Source organism: Zea mays, chromosome 4, assembly GCF_902167145.1.
Source record: "Zea mays cultivar B73 chromosome 4, Zm-B73-REFERENCE-NAM-5.0, whole genome shotgun sequence".
Lineage (NCBI taxonomy): Eukaryota > Viridiplantae > Streptophyta > Magnoliopsida > Poales > Poaceae > Zea > Zea mays.
Window position 1 is genome coordinate 122,575,208 of NC_050099.1, and position 16,102 is coordinate 122,591,309.

The window sequence follows — 16,102 nt, forward strand, 5'->3', positions numbered from 1 at the left end:
GCCATTCACAGGCTTTCTGGCCACAACTCCCACCCCCACCACCGCTACAACCGACCTATTCTCGAAGCCAGCGAGAAGGGCGCCAGTACCCTCAGCAGCAACGTGAAGTCAGGGAGGAATCCAAAGCTCGCAAAGTCAATAGTACTGTGCCAGAATCAAAGCACATTTATTGAGTGATATCCTAACCCTGAAGTACTTTTATGTTCTATGTCATTTTGTTTTTTAATAAGGAACAAACAATGCAGAACTAGTTTTAATTTCTTGTAATAGTTTCACTTTTATCAGAATGAAATGTGTCTTCTTCAAATAATTACAAAGCTCAAAAATTGCTGAAGCTCAAAAGTTGTTCCTAAGGGAATGCAGAGCTAAAAATCCCAGCCAAAGTTTCACCGAAGCTACAAAAAGTCATTCCTAAGGGAGCGCAGTGTAAGTTTTCTGCTCAAAAGTCGTTCCTAAGGGAATGCAGAGCCAAATACCGCCGAAATATAAGGCGAAGAAGCTCAAAAGACGTTCCTAAGGGAATGCAGAACTTACACCGAAAAGTCAACGGTGATACCGCCGAAATAGAAGGCGAAGAAGTTCAAAAGACGTTCCTAAGGGGATGCAGAACTTACACCGAAAAATAAGTTGTGAAGCTGAAAAATAAACAGCAAAGAAGACTTCGGTTATTCCTAAGGGAATGCAGAGATTGTGTGTTTCAGTGTGGGCGTGTGGGTGTGTCTTCGGCATTAGCATCATATTTTGCACCATATCATCACATCATCCCGCATAGCATCACATCATACATCATACCGCACCGATGACATGAACCGAACACGAAGTCGACCTTCGAAGATTGTTTTATAAAAAATGAAAATGTGCTAAGGCACAAAGTAAGCTGAGAAGTACAACTTCATCAGCTCTATTGCAAGAGAAGGGATTCCTTGTTTATGAAGCATGGATGTTTGTACGAAGGTTGGAAATTTCTATGTAGCATGGTTGTTTTTACGAAGCATGGATATTTCCACGAAGCGCAGATCTTTTTCTTTACGACGCATGAAAAGAAGGGAAGGTGTTTTTTCGCTGGAGGCTCAAAAACGGTACGATACGTATAAAAAGTTTCATGCATCACAAAGAACTGAATTACAAATAATTTACATACTAGATTCAAAAATATGCACATCGAATATTACAGCATTGTTACAGCAATAATTACATTGATCATCTAGAAATGTTTTCACAATGAGTATTAGTCCTCTTTCAAGACCTTCTCCGCAACTTCATTTAATAACTTGTTAACAACTTTGTCAACAATAGATTCGGCCATATTGATGATCTCTATTGCTTTCTTGGTTTCTGGGTCGGCCAGGGGGTCAAATGGCTCCGGTGGAGGAGGTAGTTCAGCTGCAATAGAAAAAATTAATCAGTTCGAAGTTACGAAAACAAACACCGAAGCTAAAGGCCACAAAACAATACCTATCTGTCTCTCGCGTTCTGCAGCTTCCTCAGCTTTTTTCGCTGCTTCTCGAGCGTCATGAATATCTTTTTCACTTTTCTTCATTATTTCGTGTAATACCCAACTTGTAATTTGTGGAGGATAACCTAAAAGGAGAAAGGACATTCCTTTGTATATATGTGTGTTGTCCATATTTATCATTTCATGAGAACATCACATGAAAACAAATAAATATAAAATATATGTCACTAAATTATGCATCATGCTGGACTTTATTTGGTGTGCATTTTGTGACAATATAAAAGTAATATAAAAAATATATTAATATTCAAATTTGTGGATTTAACACTAGTTTGCAAATTTGGGTGTAAAGGAAAGGGAGAAAAATGCCATACAAAGAAGTAAAGAAATACAAAAAAATATAATAATAAAACCTCCTATATTTAGGTTCAAATTGTACATTTAAAATGAGTATAATTCACAGTTACAATCGAATTCAAATTTGAATTTGAAAATATAAAAGGAAAGAGAGAGCAAAATACAAAAGAAAATGGAGAAACACTAGAATGGCCGGAATCCCTGCTTTTGGCCCACTCAAGAAAGCGTGCCGCGCGGCCCATTTTCTTCATCCCGCACGCGCCGACGCCTCTGGCCCACCGTTCAGCCTCACACCTCCAGACCGCACGCTCTCTGGGCCACTGTCGCGCGGGGCCACCTCGTCAGCACTCCCTTCTTCCATCCGCTCTACTCGGGTGCGCGCTGACCAAGCACGGCGCAGCCACGCGCAAGCTTCGGACCAGCTAAACCGGCCCTTTAGACGCGGGAGGCACTGGGTGGTGGTCCCCACCTGCCAGGCAAAGATTTCTTTTTCTGTTTCTCTTCCTCGCCACGCATCTCGGGCGTATGGTTGAACCCGCGGCACCTTCGCTAACCGCAACTACACCTTGACTCGGCTTCAAAGGCGGGCCGAAGACCCTCCTCGCTTCTTCCCTCGACCCTCTCCCCTCATCGCGCGTCAGTCGTTCTCATCGTGGACTGGGGTTGAGAGAGAAAGAGAGAGACATCCAGGGGCAGAGAGATTTGGGCGCCGCCACCGCGGTTCTGGCCGACTGTGCAGTAGAGGACGCCCGGTTGGTTCAGGGAGTACCACGGGATCTCGACGGGCGTATTCCTAGAAGAATCAAGTGCGGTGGAGGCCGGACCGGCCGCCAATTTCTTGACGTTGACGCAACGTCGCTGCTGTTCCGGTAGTTGTCGTGGGCAGGGCTCTCCGTTCCACCAAAGCCGGTGAGTATTCCCCTATTCGGTTCAGTACATTTCCCTGTGCGTGTATGCGGTTGTGATTGAGGAATGGCGCTCTGGGGTTGGAGGTTGTCCTCGCCGGAGTCTTCTCCGCCGCGGAGGGGAACTCGTCGTCATCGCTCAGCCGGGTAGAGGAGGAAGACTTGGATTCGCGCCGTCGGATGTTTTTTTGGACGACCGTGATTAGATGTAGGGTCGGAGTAGCGTGAACCGTCGGATCTTGTGGCATCGGCTATGATTGGCAGAGCGTTCCCCTTCGCCTAGATTAAATCCTGACCGTCCAAATCTAATCCAGTGGCCCGTTTCACGTACTGGTTCGGTTAGGATTAGGATCTAATCTGAGCCCTCAAATGTCGATCGGACGGCTCAGATTGGAAGTTACCCCTTCGGCTTGCGTAGATTGCAAATGAACCCCTGCACTTTACATAAAACAACCCGCCGTCCAGAGAAGTGTTTACTGAGTCTTATGAAATCTTACACCAGAACCCTTGGGCTTACCAGAAATTGAGGCCCAGTCCAGAAAGGATTTAGAATAGAGAAATAATTATAGAAATTAGTTTTTAATACAAAAACAAATCTAGAAACTTGGAAAATTCATATTAAATTCATTTTAGCTCCAAATTGTTCCATTCTAATTTCTAAAATTTTGTAATATTAATATCTATCACCTAGAGTCTCTGTTTTGACATGAAAACAGTAAGAAAAATTATTTCTCATTTAATTCTATTTCAAGCACATTAAACCTTTAGAAATTCATAAATTAAAATCTATAATTTCAAAATTAACGATTCCTATTCCTAGGTTCTTATTTTAATGTATAGATTTTTATTGTGTATTTTATTCACATGTTTGATGCAATGTTAATTTTTGCTATACTATGTATGTATTGTGTTGATGCGAGTAGACGAGCAAGCCACTGTGGATTCTGAGGTTCAGCAAGTAGAAGTAGCTGAGCAGGAGCTCATTGAAGGCATGTTGTGCCCTTGATCACTTACTTTTTCCCAGCCATGTTCTTATTAATTATAATGATCTGCATAGGATAATTTTGATGGGACCCAATAGGTTACCCTAGTTTTGGCTATCTTTATACCTTGTTTACCACTAAAATATTTCTTTGGGTAGTACCTGCTATTGCTTTATATGGATTTGGGTATGAAGATACTTTATTCATAATTACTATTTTATTCTCTTTTATTATTACTGTTCATGTTAAGATCATTATGTTAATGGGAACATGGAGCAACCACCCGGGAAAACAGTGCTACCACAAGGGTATAATGGGACGCCCTTGGCTGATTAACTAGGAAAGCTAGTGGAGGTCTTCCTTACCCGAAAGGGGCAAGGGTAGTAGGGGAGTGGTCAGTGTAGGGAGGTCCTTGGGTTGATTTTGCTGCGATGGCGGTCAGGCAAGAACCCTGCATTGGAGCTTCCTATAAACTGTAGCGGGTTTTCTGAAGCTAGTGGAACTTTGTAAAGGCCTCGTAGTGTTACCCTGCCTCGCCTCCTCGGTAGAGGTGTATGGGATTGGCCATCTCTTGGCAGATGGGTAACATGACTTGTGGGTAAAGATGCGCAACCTCTGCAGAGTGTAAAACTGGTATACTAGCCGTGCTCACGGTCATGAGTGGCTCGGACCCTCACATGATTAATTTATGGAACTTAAATTTAATTTGACATTTGCATCGCATTTTGGGATTATTTTACTATTACTTTCTTTATTATTATTAAGGTTTGGTATTTACTTACACTTAGTAATTGCTAATAAAATTTTGACCAACTTATAAAAGCAATGCTCAACTTCAGCCTCTATTTCATTGATCGGCCTTACACTTCATGAACTCCCACCTTTGGCGAGTTCATGCACATTATTCCCCATGACTTGTTGAGCTATGAACGTATGTGAGCTCACTCTTGCTGTCTCACACCCCCCCACAGGAGAAGAACAAGTGATCGAAGAGGAGCCGCCTAACTCTGAGGCTTTCGACTTGATCTAGGTGACGTCTCCCAGTCAACTTTCTGGCGCCAATGATAGATTTTAGATCCTGCGATATTTATCTTTTATTTTTGTAAGTCTTTCGCTATGTAATAAATACTCTGATTATTATGACATTTATCTCTATACACTCTGTTATTATATATGTTGTCTTCTTTGGCGCATGTATGAGATGCACCAGGCTTTGACCTTTAAAACCGGGTGTGACAGAAGTGGTATCAGAGGAAATGTTGACTGTAGGACGAAACCTAGATAGAAATTGACAAAACCCTTACTTACCTTACTCTGATTCATTCTATACTTACCTTATCTTGATCCTGTCTCACCTTCTACTGTTCTACTCTGATCATTCTTACCTTTTCTACTCTAAGACAAGAAGGATTTCACACTTTGGAATCCTACATTTATAACCTTTTTAAGAGATAGGAGACCTAAGACAAAAAAATAAAATTATTTTCTCTATTAAAAATGTTGGTTGATTGTTCTGATGATCAATGCCTGATTTGCTTCTTTGATTGATTGAAATAGTATAGACGAGCATCTTAGCATGTACCACCATAAGGTAATGAATTAGCTTTAGTAGGTGACACACTTAGCTAATAAATCACCCAAAGTAATATGCTTCGTAATCACTGCCTTGTCTACAATCCTTTCTTTCGTCCCCTGTGTTTCTAACCAAGATGGGCTACCCCTATAGTGTTAGAAGAGAGCACTATAGACGTGATCCTTGGTATGTCGTGGTTAAGAAAGGTAAAGGCAGTTTATACACTGTGCTAAAAGAACCATAGAACTCACCAGTTCCAAAGGATAAAGATTTGAAGTCTGAATTGTAGTAACTACCGCCACCAGACTAGCGGCATTCTTAGTCGATGGGAAGTTTGTTGGTGACAACATCCGTGTGGTTAAGGATTTTCCGGATGTCTTTCCAGAGGAGTTACCAGGGATGCCACCAGATACGGAAGTTGAGTTTGTCATAGATCTCTTACCTGGAACTGCTCCTATTTCTAAATGGACATATAGGATGTTTGTAGAAGAGTTAAAAGAACTCAAGAAGCACTTAACGGAGTTGCAAGAGGCTGGGTACATTCGTCTGAGTCTTCACCTTGGAGAGCACCAGTTTTGTTTGTAAAGAAGAAAGATGGATTGCGAGGGATGTGCATGGATTAAAGGTCCCTTAATGGTGTCACTATGAAGAACAAGTATACATTACCCCGCATTGAATATTTATTTGATCAGATGAGAGGTGCAAGGGTATTCTCGAAGGTTGATCTCCGATCGGGTTATCACCAAATGAAGATTAGGCCATCGGATATTCTCAAGACGAATTTCTCGACCCGATATGGTTTATATGAGTTCACCGTTATGTCATTTGGACTAACTAATGCACCAGCCTATTTTATGGATCTGAAGAATAAGGTGTTCATGATCTGGACAGATTCGTCGTAGTATTCATCGACGATATTCTTATTTATTCCAAGAGTGATAGCAACCAAAAGGAACATCTGAGATTGGTGCTATAGAAGCTACGAGACAATCAACTCTGCGCCAAGTACACTAAATGCGAGTTTTGGATTGACAAGGTCCCATTCCTTGGACATATCATTTCTAATGGAGGGATATCAGTGGATCCTGCTAAAGTCAAGGAGATAGTGGCGTGGAGCATACCCACTACAATTACGAATATTCGGAGTTTCTTGGGGCTTGTAGGATACTATCGAAGATTTATTGAAGGATTTTCTAAGATTGCTAAGCCCATGACCTCACTTATGGAGAATGGAAGAGAGTTTAAGTGGGATGAGAAGTGCTAAGAAAGCTTTGATCAATTGAAGGAGAGATTGATGTCGCCACCAGTGTTGATTATGCCAGATCTACAGAAGGGATTTGACATTTATTGTGATGCATGTGGGCAAGGATTGGGATGTGTGCTCATGCAAGAAGGACATGTGATCGCCTATGCGTCTCGTCAGTTGAGGAAACATGAACTGAACTACCCTACTCATGACTTAGAGCTGGCAGCAGTTGTGCATGCACTTAAGATTTGGAGACACTACATCATGGGAACCAAGTGCCAAGTATACACGGATCATAAGAGTTTGAAGTACATATTCACTCAGAAGGATCTCAACCTTAAGAAACGTCGTTGGATGGAGCTTATTAAGGACTATAATTTGGAAATTCACTATCACCCGGGCAAGGCGAATTTGGTTGCAGATGCCTTAAGTCGAAAGGAGCATGTTCATTCAGTTGTTGTTGCCCAGCTACCCGATGAGATTGTTGAGGACTTCAAGAGACTTAACCTGGGGATAGTTGCTCACACTGAAGGATTTACTATTGATGTGGAACTTACCCTGGAGCAAGAAATCCGCAAAGGACAAATTGGTGATGCTAAAATACAAGAGATCAAGGATCTTATTACGGAAGGCCGAGGTCCGGAATTCACGGAAGATGAGCAAGGCACCGTATGGTTCAAGAACAGAATATGTGTTCCTGATATTGAAAGCCTTCGTGAGACTATACTGAAGGAAGCCCATGACTCGGATTATTCTATTCATCCTGGGAGTACCAAGATGTATCATGATTTGAAGCAGAAGTACTGGTGGTATGGACTAAAGAGAGATGTGGCTGCACATGTGGCTATGTGCGATGTGTGTCAAAGAGTTAAGGCCGAACACCAAAGACCAGCTGGACTATTATACCCATTAAAGATACCCGAATGAAAGTGGGAAGAGATTGGTATGGACTTCATTACTGGATTGCCTCGCACCTTGAAAAGGATATGGCTCTATATGGATGATTGTGGATAGATTGACCAAAGTTGCTCATTTCATTCCGGTCAATACTACTTATAAGGGATCTCAATTGGCAGAGTATATATGGATCGGATTGTGTCTCTACACAGTGTACCGAAGAAGATCATTTAAGATAGAGGATCACAGTTTACCTCCAGATTTTGGAAAAGAGTTCATGAGAATATGGATACGAAGTTGAATTTTAGTTCGGCCTACCTACCTCAAACTGATGGACAGACTGAAAGGACTAGTCAAGTATTGGAAGACATGTTGAGGGCTTGTACCCTTCAGCGTGGTAGTAGTTGGGACAAGAGTCTACCTTATGCTGAGTTCTCATAAAATAATAATTACTAGGTCAGTCTGAAGATGTCACCGTTCGAGGCTCTATATGGCAGGAAATGCAGGACTCCTCTGTATTGGATCAGACTAGAGGAAGACAGTTCTTTGGGCCTGAGATTATACAAGAAGCAGAAGAACAAGTCCATCAAATAAGGGAGAATTTGAGAACTGCACAGTCAAGGCAGAAAAGCTATGCTGATACCCGGAGAAGACAGCTAGAGTTTAAATAGGGTGATTATGTCTATTCGAAGGTGTCACCACTCAGGGGGTATGAGAAGATTTAAAGTCAAAGGAAAGTTGTCCCCTCGCTTTATTGGACCCTTCTTAATCTTAAAGCGAGTGGGAGAGGTTGCATATCAATTGGGGTTGCCGGATCATCTTGCAGATGTTCATGATGTTTTTCATTTATCTCAGCTGAAGAAATGTCTCAGGGTACCTGAAGAGCAGTTACCAATGGAAGAGCTCAGTGTTCAGGGTGGTTTGACTTACATGGAGTATCCTATCAAGATTCTTGACACGTTGACTAGATTTACAAGAAATAAGGTGATAAAGATGTGCAAAGTATAATGGAGTCACCACGGAGAAGATGAAGCTACTTGGGAGAGAGAAGAAGAGCTTCACATAGATTTTCCCCATATTTTCCCTAGGTCTTCTTAAATCTCGAGGACGAGATTATTTTTAAGGGGGGTAGGATTTGTAATACCCAACTTGTAATTTGTGGAGGATAACCTAAAAGGAGAAAGGACATTCCTTTGTATATATGTGTGTTGTCCATATTTATCATTTCATGAGAACATCACATGAAAACAAATAAATATAAAATATATGTCACTAAATTATGCATCATGCTGGACTTTATTTGGTGTGCATTTTGTGACAATATAAAAGTAGTATAAAAAATATATTAATATTCAAATTTGTGGATTTAACACTAGTTTGCAAATTTGGGTGTAAAGGAAAGGGAGAAAATGCCATACAAAGAAGTAAAGAAATACAAAAAAATATAAAAATAAAACCTCCTATATTTAGGTTCAAATTGTACATTTAAAATGAGTATAATTCACAGTTACAATCGAATTCAAATTTGAATTTGAAAATATAAAAGGAAAGAGAGAGCAAAATACAAAAGAAAATGGAGAAACACTAGAATGGGCCGGAATCCCTGCTTTTGGCCCACTTAAGAAAGCGTGCCGCACGGCCCATTTTCTTCATCCCACACGCGCCGACGCCTCTGGCCCACCGCTCAGCCTCACACCTCCACACCGCACGCTCTCTGGGCCACTTTCGCGCGGGGCCACCTCGTCAGCACTCCCTTCTTCCACCCGCTCTACTCGGGTGCGCGCTGACCAAGCACGACGCAGCCACGCGCAAGCTTCGGACCAGCTAAACCAGCCCTTTAGACGAGGGAGGCACTGGGTGGTGGTCCCCACCTGCCAGGCAAAGATTTCTTTTTCTGTTTCTCTTCCTCGCCGCGCATCTCGGGCGTATGGTTGAACCCGCGGCACCTTCGCTAACCGCGACTGCACCTTGACTCGGCTTCAAAGGCGGGCCGAAGACCCTCCTCGCTTCTTCCCTCGACCCTCTCTCCTCATCATGCGTCAGTCGTTCTCATCGTGGACTGGGGTTGAGAGAGAAAGAGAGAGACATCCAGGGGCAGAGAGATTTGGGCGCCGCCACCGCGGTTCTGGCCGACTGTGCAGTAGAGGACGCCCGGTTGGTTCAGGGAGTACCACGGGATCTCGGCGGGCGTATTCCTAGAAGAATCAAGTGCGATGGAGGCCGGACCGGCCGCCAATTTCTCGACGTTGACGCAACGCCGCTGCTGTTCCGCTAGTTGTCGTGGGCAGGGCTCTCCGTTCCACCAAAGCCGGTGAGTATTCCCATATTCGGTTCAGTACATTTCCCTGTGCGTGTAAGCGGTTGTGATTGAGGAATGGCGCTCTGGGGTTGGAGGTTGTCCTCACCGGAGTCTTCTCCGCCGCGGAGGGGAACTCGTCGTCATCACTCAGCCGGGTAGAGGAGGAAGACTTGGATTCGCGCCGTCGGATGTTTTTTTGGACGGTCGTGATTAGATGTAGGGTCGGAGTAGCGTGAACCATCGGATCTTGTGGCATCGGCTACGATTGGCAGAGCGTTCCCCTTCGCCTAGATTAAATCCTGACCGTCCAAATCTAATCCAGTGGCCCATTTCACGTACTGGTTCGGTTAGGATTAGGATCTAATCTGAGCCCTCAAATGTCGATCGGACGGCTCAGATTGGAAGTTACCCCTTCGGCTTGCGTAGATTGCAAATGAACCCCTGCACTTTACATAAAACAAACCGCCAAAAAGTTACACCAGAACCCTTGAGCTAATCTGAGCCCTCAAATGTCGATCGGACCGTCCAGAGAAGTGTTTACTGAGTCTTATGAAATCTTACACCAGAACCCTTGAGCTTACCAGAAATCGAGGCCCAGTCCAGAAAGGATTTAGAATAGAGAAATAATTATAGAAATTAGTTTTTAATACAAAAACAAATCTAGAAACTTGGAAAATTCATATTAAATTCATTTTAGCTCCAAATTGTTCCATTCTAATTTCTAAAATTTTGTAATATTAATATCTATCACCTAGAGTCTCTGTTTTGACATGAAAACAGTAAGAAAAATTATTTCTCATTTAATTCTATTTCAAGCACATTAAATCTTTAGAAATTCATAAATTAAAATCTATAATTTCAAAATTAACGATTCCTATTCCTAGGTTCTTATTTTAATGTATAGATTTTTATTGTGTATTTTATTCACATGTTTGATGCAATGTTAATTTTTGCTATACTATGTATGTATTGTGTTGATGCGAGTAGACGAGCAAGCCACTGTGGATTCTGAGGTTCAGCAAGTAGAAGTAGCTGAGCAGGAGCTCATTGAAGGCAAGTTGTGCCCTTGATCACTTACTTTTTCCCAGCCATGTTCTTATTAATTACAATGATCTGCATAGGATAATTTTGATGGGACCCAATAGGTTACCCTAGTTTTGGCTATCTTTATACCTTGTTTACCACTGAAATATTTCTTTGGGTAGTACCTGCTATTGCTTTTTGTGGATTTGGGCAGTACCTTGTTTACCACTGTAGCGGGTTTTCTAAAGCTAGTGGAACTTTGTAAAGGCCTCGTAGTGTTACCCTGCCTCGCCTCCTCGGTAGAGGTGTATGGGATTGGCCATCTCTTGGCAGATGGGTAACATGACTTGTGGGTAAAGATGCGCAACCTCTGCAGAGTGTAAAACTGGTATACTAGCCGTGCTCACGGTCATGAGCGGCTCGGACCCTCACATGATTAATTTATGGAACTTAAATTTAATTTGACATTTGCATCGCATTTGGGGATTATTTTACTATTACTTTCTTTATTATTATTAAGCTTTGGTATTTACTTACACTTAGTAATTGCTAATAAAATTTTCACCAACTTATAAAAGCAATGCTCAGCTTCAGCCTCTATTTCATTGATCGGCCTTACACTTCATGAACTCCCACCTTTGGCGAGTTCATGCACATTATTCCCCACGACTTGTTGAGCTATGAACGTATGTGAGCTCACTCTTGCTGTCTCACACCCCCCACAGGAGAAGAACAGGTGATCAAAGAGGAGCCGCCTAACTCTGAGGCTTTCGACTTGATCTAGGTGGCGTCTCCCAGTCAGCTTTCTGGCGCCAATGATAGATTTTAGATCCTGCGATATTTATCTTTTATTTTTGTAAGTCTTCCGCTATGTAATAAATACTCTGATTATTATGGCATTTATCTCTATACACTCTGTTATTATATATGTTGTCTTCTTTGGCGCATGTATGAGATGCACCCGACTTTGACCTTTAAAACCGGGTGTGACATTTCGTGAGCCATTTCTCGGCCACCATTTGCCCAGATGTTAGTGTAAAATTTTCCGCCCATTAAGCTTGCTTCGGCTGAGGGATCCTTTGTGTCATCCACGGAGAAGGCAGCTTCGGCCTGGGCCAGGGTTTTGACGTGATCGCAACCCGCCTTCTCCAAGATGGCTGAAATTCCTCTTGCACTGGAGAACGCGCAGACATCCCCGCGATCACTTAAAATTTCTTCAAAAGCTTCGGCCTCTCCGCTTATCTATTCGATAACACCTTCAGGGTCGCCTCGTATAAAGTTATCTTCATTGGAATAGGCTCCCACGTTGGCGAAGCTAGCCTTTATCTGCTCCACGCAGTCCAGGATTTTTCGAAGCATCTTTCTTTGGATGCGCGAAGTTCTTCAACTATTTTTTCTAAATAGTTTTTCCAATATTCACTAATATCTTGGTTGGCCTCTGCGAGACCACATTTTTCTTTGGTTTCGGCCAGCTGTTTCCGAAGGTCTTCGATCTTATTCTTTTGAATTTCAGCTTGAGCCTTGAAATTAGCTTCATCTTCTTTTACTTTATCCACCAATGAAAGTAGAATTTTGTCTTTTTCCGTGGCTTCATTTCTCATCCTGATAACCTCTGTTCAAAGGTTGTTAGGAGCTATAGTGTAGCTCTTGTCTTCAGCATTCTTTTGAGCCCTTAGGGCATTGCTAAGTATTAAACCCTGCAAGAAAGAATAAAAGGATTAGCATGAGAATAAAATACTTCATTCTAGAGTTCATATGCTTCAAAATTCACAATCTCTGTACCTTTAGACTATTGTATGCAAGACTATCTACGAGATCGGCCTTCGTCATGGCGCAAAGGCCAGCTTCGAGCTTCGGGAAGCCCATACTTCTGGCCACCTCTCGGCAGACGGATAATTCTTTGTTGTCTGGGAGGCAGTACAAAAAGTCATCTTCGGTTGTACCATTAAACACTAAGGCCCCCTTCGGATACTGCAATTCCCGAGCGTAATGTTTAGCTTCAGAAATTTCTTCTTCGGATAGTCTTTTTCCCGAAGCATGTCGAATGATATAATTAGAGCCTTCGGAGAATGCTTCAGGATTAAGGGATTCAACTTCTTTGGCCACACCTTTCTCAAAAGCTATATTAGCATCTGGAATCATTCCTTCGGCCCCCTGCTCGGTTGTGGCAGGCTTCGTTTCAGCAGGCACTGTGGGCCCTGCCTCTGTTTCAGCCTGGGTTATTGTAGCTTCAACTTCTATTTGCTTAATATCAGCTTTGGGTTGCGTTTTGCCAGCTTCAGCTTCCTTCCCTGTAGGAGCAGGACTTATGGAGTTGGTTGTTTCCAGTACATCTAATACATTTATCATCCTTCTTCTTCTAGGAGTTGTGCCAGAACTCTTTTGTGCCTTCAGTACTGTTGCTTCTGTTGAAGGACTTAAAATCCCTGGCATCTTTGTTACTTCTTCAGTTTTTGACCTTTCAGCTTTATCTTTGATAACCTTTGTTTCAACTAGCTCAACCGAAGGCACCTTCGGCATTACAGCCGGCTCTTCAGTCCTCTGCATGGGAGGAACATTTTCTCTTGATTCAGCAGCTGAAGAGGCCTCCCGGCCAAACTCAGGCACCACGACCGGCTCAATGTAGTGCGGCCGGTGGGTAAGTACCTTCATCTTTTTGCGCGCAGACTTCGGCACAGGCTCAGCTTGGGCGGCCAAAGCAGTAGCTTTTCTCTTCTTCCCTTGCCCCCGCAGAGGGTAGCGGTAGTCGGGGTAGACGAAGCCAATAGCATCAAAAACTCTGTTCAATCTCTTCTTTCCCTGACTTCCGAAGGCTATGGATAATGCATTATCTTCTGCCTTGGAATATGATCCAAGCAGTTCATCACTTGTAACTTCGATGAATTTTAGCCAGTCATCATTTGGCTCATCAAGCTTATCCCTATATCTGAACGTATACTTCAGCCGGACCACTTCACCTTCGCTAGACTTGGTGATGGTCTCCTTCGGCATTTCCCAGCTCTCTACAAGCGGCCATACTCTGAATGCTATATGCTCTTGAACTAAATCTCTTGTACCAATGAAAAAGCAGACAGTACCGAACGCCTTCTGACACGCTTCGGCGGCATCATCAATTTCAACCTTCGGTTTTCGGAGACCGAAGCGGGACCATATGGGGCGCATGATAATCTCCTTGATGTCCTCCCTCGCTATCAAGTCGTTCTTCACATAAAACCATTCTTCAATCCAATTTCCGGACCATCTCTTCCGAAATGTTGGCACTAGGTGGCTTGTGTTGGATGGACGATAAACCCATAACAACCGAAGTTGTTGTGATACTGTTCTTTACCCGTGGCCTTCGTCTCATACAGAAGTTCGTGCATGCTGCAGAAACACTTCGCGCTTGGCTCTATCCCTTGGCTTATTACTGCCCAGACGAAGACTCCGATCCTCAATATGGCTTCAGGGGTCAACTGATGAAGGAAGATTCGGTAGGTTTTCAGCACTTCAACTACAAACCTGCTTAGTGGGAATCAAAGCCCAGCTTTGAAAAAGCTTCGGAAAATCACAACTTCGTTTTCCTCAGGGGCAGGGACATTGTTGTCTCCACCAGCCCTTACAATAGACATATCCCGAAAGTACCTTCCCCTCATGTTTTCAAGGTGACTTTGTTTGATGGTCGATTTTCCGAAAATCGAATGACTTGGCCTCCAGGGCCGATCCTCAGAATCTTCACCCCCGCTTTCCGCATCATAACTATCACTGTCACCAGTATCTTCAGACAGGCCTTCCAATATCTCCTTAGTAATCTTCTATGTATTTGTTTTTGCCATTGACTCGATAAATCTAGCAATATAAGGATTCACAGCCTTCTTCTCCTCAAAAAGCTTCTCCTCTTCAGTTAGCTTTGTCTCAGCAGCAACCTTCTTGTCTTGAGACATTTCTCCTTCAGAGATGACGAAAATGTGTCTTTTTAACCGAAGCTCAGAAAGCTTGAAAAACTAGCAAGCGTTAGTGAGCAGGAGCTATGAAATTGAGAAAATAAAGCAAATGGCACAAGCAGCATATCAAATGTGGTTGGTGCGAGTTCTTATTTATACGCTCAGCATGCCCTAAATTGGTGGGCCCCGTCCGTCATTCGTTGCTATTCTAGCAAAGGGAAGGTGTTTTTTCGGACCTTTGGCTCAAGGCCTTCGTCCATGTCACAGTCTGAATTCGTTATTTTAAAACAAATTAATACTGCGAGGGGCTACTGTTGGGGGCCTTCGTCCTCCGAAGGTCCTCAAAAACATGATTTAACAATGTTTTCCAAGTATGACATATGAACAGGTACCTTCGGTCTCGGGTTAAAAGCATATACGGTATGGAAAGCAAGGTTGGAACGAAGGATTGAACCAGCACCGAAGCTGTAAGCGAGAAAGCTTTGGCTCATTAATAGAAAGAGGAACCGACTTAAGAAGGAAAAAGGCCATCTAGTCCTCGACAGTTTGTTCTTAAGTCAATAGTGAATATGAAGGGCATGAATGTAATTTTACACAGGCTGCGTCCTGTGCCTATAAATAGAAGAACAGTACCCCCGTACTGTTCACACTGACTTGTATTCACTTACGTGTAACACCCCTGGTGTTACTGTCACTAAAACTTGAGCATAACATCATAAGCATCAGCATTTCATATGTTTTATACACCTAGAATGCATTCACTAGGCAAAATTTTCAAACAAGTTGTATTGTTATGGTATTTTGTAAATAAAACCCTAGTGTAGGGTACTTAACCCTAAATATGGTTCTGAGGGGTAAAACAACACCCAAATGGAGAAAACCCTAAAGTTTAAATAAAATAGTCAAAAAATATTACTAAGAATGGATCTAAGTTACATTTACACCCCTGAGATACCAAAAACCCTAAAAAGGACCCTGGAAAACCCTAAATCCAAACCCTAGGGGGTTAAGTGCAAAATTAGTCCACTTTTGGACTAAAGTGCAAAAACCATGTCAATAAGGTATCTTAAGTCATATGGTTCACCAATGTGTGAATTTACAAGCTAAGCCTTGAATTTTTGGACTTATTTGCAAAAAGACCCCATAGGTGTTCTAGTGCTAAGTCTGAAAATCAGTATTTTGGCTCAACTTTGGAGCTTTATAACTTTCAAATTAGTGAGAATTCACCTAAGGGCACCACATCAACTTTGTAGCTCTATGAAAGGGGAACAACTTTGCTTAAGAGTGTAAGCATGGTTGTTATGAAGAAATTGGAGAAAATTACACCCAAAGTTGGACTGTCAGGCTGTTTAATGTTTGAATTTCAAACTGACAGTTTAATTACAGAGACTTTGGGCACGAATTCAAGCTTGATTTAGTAGGAATTTGCCCATAGCTGCTATG